This window comes from Scyliorhinus torazame, chromosome 9, assembly GCF_047496885.1.
Source record: "Scyliorhinus torazame isolate Kashiwa2021f chromosome 9, sScyTor2.1, whole genome shotgun sequence".
Classification (NCBI taxonomy): domain Eukaryota; kingdom Metazoa; phylum Chordata; class Chondrichthyes; order Carcharhiniformes; family Scyliorhinidae; genus Scyliorhinus; species Scyliorhinus torazame.
The window spans coordinates 160,724,734-160,730,733 of NC_092715.1; positions in this window are offsets into that span (position 1 = coordinate 160,724,734).

Genomic DNA, 6,000 nt, shown 5'->3' on the forward strand with positions numbered 1-6,000 from the left:
TTATATTCGGATTCATAAAATTAGTGAATTTTTGTTTTCATGAGGTGGGGACATTGAAGATAGTTTGGGCAGGGTTTTGAACCCTTAAACAAAGCCTGACAGATAGAAAGTAACAGTTTGACACCACCAGAGTCACAAATAGCACAACTTATTATTGCCGAGATCAGTCAGGTATATGAATTGGGAAAAATATTGGTGACAAAAGAACAAGGATGATGTAAAGGAAAGAAAGTTCCAGCCACCACCTCCTCAATATTGAGATCGAGCTTGATTGAAAGAAAATACAAGATAAAGGAGAGAATTCTACTCACAGGCAAAATATCAAAAGATTTCCCAGGCAGCCTGCTGGTGATAGGACAGAAGAAGTTTATTTCTAATAAAATGTTTCTTACCCACGTTCCCCTTTGAGATTAATGCAGTGACATCTACAGCAAGTACTTCCAAGCTTGCTGTACACTAAAAGCACATAACAACTGCCTTAACATCTGCGGAAGCATCAGTTTGAAATAGAAAAGTTTGCGACCCACCCTCCCCAGGGGGGCACATTTTGGATAGAAATAAGAAATGGATGTTTTGTTGCTGGCAGATGATGGAAACCACAATAATATTCCACAAATGCACAGGAAATCCAGAGCTCAGCATGTGGGCTAACTTTCCTAAATAAAGCGGAAACTCTAAAGCTTTATTATGTTTGTGAAATGAGCCATAAGAAGCCATCATGCTTTCAAAGAACTGAGGGAGAAGAATAACTAAATCACGCAAAAAGGTTGCACAAAAACGATTTCAAATAATCAAGTAATTTTTTAAATTTGCAGCTATTGTTGGAAGAAATTATTCAATGAAATAACTCCTTGAACACAAATTTGATGAAGAAATAGTGATAATTTAGTGTACAGTGCAAATCTACTTTTATTAGCTAAAAACCAGTCAGCTTTAATTCATTTAGGTTATTGGGTGAGGAATGCAGGTGTAAAGAATTGTGAAAAATCCTATCTGGAGTCACCGTTAAATATTTCTGTAGTTATTTTATGAACATATTCTGCCATGTATAAATCACTAAAAATGAAACATTGTAGTAACATAATTATTGGTTATTTTATGATTCATTCTCAGGATATTGATGTCTCTGGCAAGGGCTGCACTTTTTATAGCCCATCCCCAATGGTTCTTGAGAATGTAATGGTGGACCACCTTTTTCTTGAACTATTATGGTGAAGGTATTCCCACGACACTGTTAGAAAGGGAGTTGTGGGATTTTGGCTCAGTGATGATGATGGAACAGCATGTCCAGGTTGGTCTAAGGAGTGATTTGGAAGTGTAGTTTTCCCATGCATCTGCTGCCCTTATCTTTCTAGGTCAAGGAGTTCACAGTTTTGGGAGATGCTACTAAAGAAGCTTTTGGCAAGTTGCTGCAGTTGATGATAAAATGTTTAACCTTAACAGATAAACAGCGGGATTCTCCGTCGGCGGATTGTCCGTTGCACCGGCAGCACACCCACCCCCGCCGGTTTTCCAGTGGCGTGGAATGGCCACAATGGGAAATCTCATTGGCAAGCGGCGGGAATGGAGAATCCCATTGCCGGCAAGGGCATGCCGCCTGGGAAAACGCAGCTGATGGACTGGAGGACCCTGCCCAAAATGTTGATATGGATCAACTGCGACATTAGTTTCAGGTTGAATAAGGAGCGACAGGCACAGCACGGTGGTGCAGTGGTTAGCACTGCTGCCTCACACCGCTGAGGACCTGGGTTTGATTCCAGCCCCAGGACATTATCTGTGTGGAATTTGCACATTCTCCCCGTATCTGCATGGGTCTCATCCCCACAACACAAAAAGATGGGCAGGGTAAGATGGCCATGCTAAATTACCCCTTAATTGGGGAAAAAAATAATTGGGTACTCTAAACTTCTTTTTTTTAAATGAATAAGGAGCAACATCAGCACAAGTCAAGTAGAGCCTTTATTTAAGCAAATGGAGGAAGAGAGGTAAAGAAAAGTGATTGGGCATATGAGAAATAACAACTTACACTTAGATAGCAACTTGAACGTAATATTTCATTGGACAACTGAAACATACGAACAAGAGTAGATCAGAGTTTAAGGAATGATTAGCCAAAGACATGGGCAGAATTTTACGGTGTCCTGGCAGAGTGGGTATGCAAGTGAGGAGGAGGTATTTTGTAAATTGTATGTAAGGCGGACGAGGCTTAAGGTGGCCCACCTGCCCTTGTGCTAATTGAGGCCCCTTTAATGGCCAGTTATTGGCCACATAAGTGCTATTTTCAACCACAGCGGGAATTATGAGGCTGGAAGGAGGAGTACAGGGTGGGCGTGAAGTTCAGAAAGTCACCCTGCTCAGGTCTCGGGCAGGAAGGGGTGTGGGGGGAGCACATCCTTCAAGTGTGTCCTTTGAACTTTGAGTGCCCCTCCCTCCCCTGCCATCCCCAAGGTCTATGGCCATGGATGTTCTAACTCCTTACTTCTGGGTCCATCATCAAGACCATCATCCCCTCCATTGGCCGGGGCCTCACCTCCCCTCCATGGGACACCCCACTCCTACCTGGCCTTAAACTTCAGGACTTAAAATCTGAAGACTGCTTGTAGTCCCAGTTCTAGCCACTGTTGCCATTGGCACTGCTGGGACTACAAAGTTGCCAGGCAATCAGATTAGTCATCAGCTCTCTAAGGAGGGACTTCCACCTGAGTGACAGCCCCAAGTCCTGTCTCCAGTGAAGTAATGACTGCGGAACTGCGGTGATCAGCGGGAATGCATTCCCCATCAACTCTTCAGGTAGCAAGGCGGGAATCTCCGCCATTCAAAAAAGTCCTGCCCAAGTGTACTGGGGAGAATCTTGAAATGAGAAAGAAGTTTTAAAACTACATTCCAGAGTTCAGGGGCACAGTGCTTCACAGCTTTGGACTGATACTGGAGCAGAGGGAAGGGAGACGGAGAGGGACACACAAGAGGGCAAAAGTACAGAAAGTACTGGTTGGAATTTAGAGTTGGACCAGGTTTTGCATAGAATTACTTACAATTACATAGAGTGTACAGCACAAAAACAAATCATTCTGCCCAGCTGGCAGCTTATTTACTCCACATAAGCCTCCTACCACCCTCCTTATCTAACCCTATCAGTATAATCTTTTACTCCTTTCTCCCTCCTCTTCTCCTTTTTGGAGCCATCATGAGCAAGATAAAATGTTGAACATGTAGATGAGGTAGGTTTTGATGGAGACCGTGAGGGGACTAAGACCTCACTCTGAGATGTTTTATAATAATATATATATAGATATAATGATGGTTATTTCTAAAATTTTAAACATCTCCTTCCCACCCAATCCCCCATCCCCCAATCCCTCCTATTCCCAATCCCACCCTCCTCCCATTCTCCTTCATCCCTCTCCCCCATTTCCCTCATTCCCACCTCATTCCCCGTCTCCTCCTTGACTACCCAGTTCCATCCTCCAAGGGTCAGTGTAACATCACTCCAGGGCGATGGGCCTGTGTTGGCACTGTTGGCAGGTCAATATAAAAGGCAGGAGAGTGATAACAACTCGCTGGGAGGTGAGCTCTGGTACTCCTCACTTTATGCCAAAGTCTGACTCCTGTCTTTCTGCCGACAGTGCGCTCACACCCATCCTCCGAATGGGGTCTGCATCAGGGGTGTTTGATCTTGGACTACTGTGCCCAGGGACGGCAGAGGGTGGGGGGATTGGAGGGCAACAGAGGTGGGGGTGCAGACAGGCCTGCTGTGAAGATTTAGGTGAGATGTTTCAGGTGTAACATGTTTTAATAGTGAACATTTGACATTGCCATTCCCCCTAGCAACAGATAGTGGCTCCCCAACCTTGTGCCCACTCAGTGATGTTTTCTTCTAGATCTTTTGAGGTCTACTGCGAGGTTTAGGTATGTCCCCATGATGTACATCAGAGGTGGAGTCAGCCAGCTGCTTTCCACTCCCTTTGGCCTTTGATGCCCTTGGCAGATGTCCTCTTAGAGCCTGGAGCCAGAGGGCCCTGGCAGACTTACCAGTGTCACAGGTATTGCTCAGCCGCCCTGTTCCGCCCGCTGTCCTTGAGATGCACCAGTGTCAGGAGGGGGGCGATTCAGATGAACTTGAGACTGCCATCGTCTCCTTGATGGCAGGCCCCAGGATGGCCTCCAGCTCTTCCCCCTCCCTGACTGTGCCCACAGGGCCCCGGAGGTCTCCATGGGATGGAGGGGGAGCTGGAGTGAGCTCCAGAGATCTCTGAGTCATCTGACTCTGCCAGTCCTGGCAGCCCTCCATTGCCTGCACCATGGTATTGGCGCACTCAGCGATGCTCCTCAGTGACTGGGTCATGTTCTGCAGTGCCTTGTCAATGCCCACCTGCATCTGGGACATGTCCCTCAGTGACTGGAACATGATGTTGAGGCCCTCAGCCATGATCGTCACAGACTCAGACATGCCTTGGGCACCACCATGCAAGTCGTGGACGTCATGCTCCAGGTTTTCCACTGTGGTCGCCACCCTAGCAGTGTTGGCCTCGGTGCCATGCATTGTCGGCATCATCTCCTGTGCCCGTAGCCTTTGGGACTCCTCCAATCAGCTATGCATTCGTTGTAATGTCACTGACACCCCCTCCTGAATGTCACAGCTGTGACCTATCATCTGCATCAGCTCTGGGAGAACCTTGTTCAGAGGTTCGGCATCTGACTGGGACCCAGCTGTGACCTGGGACCCAGCAGACCACTGACTATTTTCTCCCTTGGGATGTTCCTGCCTCCACCTGATGTGCATCAGCAACTGTGTGGCGCTTACCAGATTGTGCCCCAGGAGCTTGTCCACTAATGTACCCACCAGGGTGTGTCTCTCTGCCCTGATGGAAGGTGGGCGTGATAGCTGTAACACATCGATGATGGTCTCCTCAGAGCTCTCCTCGCAGGTGGTCTCTCGGGTGGCAGGGGGGGGGATAATACGATCCCAGACCAGACCCCAACAGTGGCCAGGAAACTGGACCGAAATCCCAAGATTTTAGTTTATTTGTAAGACTGTGCGGAAAGTATGATTCGCTGCAGGAATGATTGCATGAGGAAATAGGGATGTGGTATTTCTAAAACAAAACTTTATTACAAATACAATATTAAACTTTCTAACTTCATACCCACGAAGAATAGCTTATAATTGGCATGGCCTCAAGTAATACTTGCTTTATAAAACAGAATTGGCTCCTGTTAGAACCCCTTCAGACTCTGGCGAAATATCTTTAAAAAGCTGGTTCACCTGGCGTGTTTCATTTTCTTCCTTGTCCCCAGACAAGACTGCTATGCTTTACAGATTATTACTCTTTTATAACTATCTCACTATGAGAGAATTGTGGACTCAGTTTCAGGCAGATCAGAATTCACCTCTTCTCTCTCCCAAGGCTTCTCTAAAACTGCCTCTCTGATTTCCTGGGCTCCGTCCAGCAATGACTTTATCTCCCCAAGCTGACAAACAAATTATCTCTGCAGCCTGCAAAGCGCATTAATTCCCCAGGGACTTCCCCAGTCAAACCACGTTCCTCTGGTCAATTTCACCTTTTGTTTCCTCATCCTTTTTAAAAACATCACTACTGCATTCATAGGGGGGAACAACTCCAGATGGCCCAGCCCCATTCCATGTAGATCCTACGAGACATGTGATCGGTGAGAGGGAAGGATCAGTTTGTCTGATATGAACAATTCACGTGAGACAGGTCATCTGGGTGAAGGGGCGGTGGAGCTTCACCTCTCTGGCGCATGTCAACAGTGCTGTTGGTGACTGCTCTCTCCTTGGGCAACCCAAAATCTCCAGGGTCCGCTCCTCATAGGAGGTGTGGATTCAAATCTCTGGTACTCCACCCCGTCTTGTACATTTCCCGCTTATTGTAGGCTATCTTCTCCTGAGAGGACAAAGAGAGGGCATTGTGAGCCACACGCTTTATGGGTCAGGAGGGTCTATAGCAGGTGGCATGTGTGGGTGGCGCTGCTGGACATGAA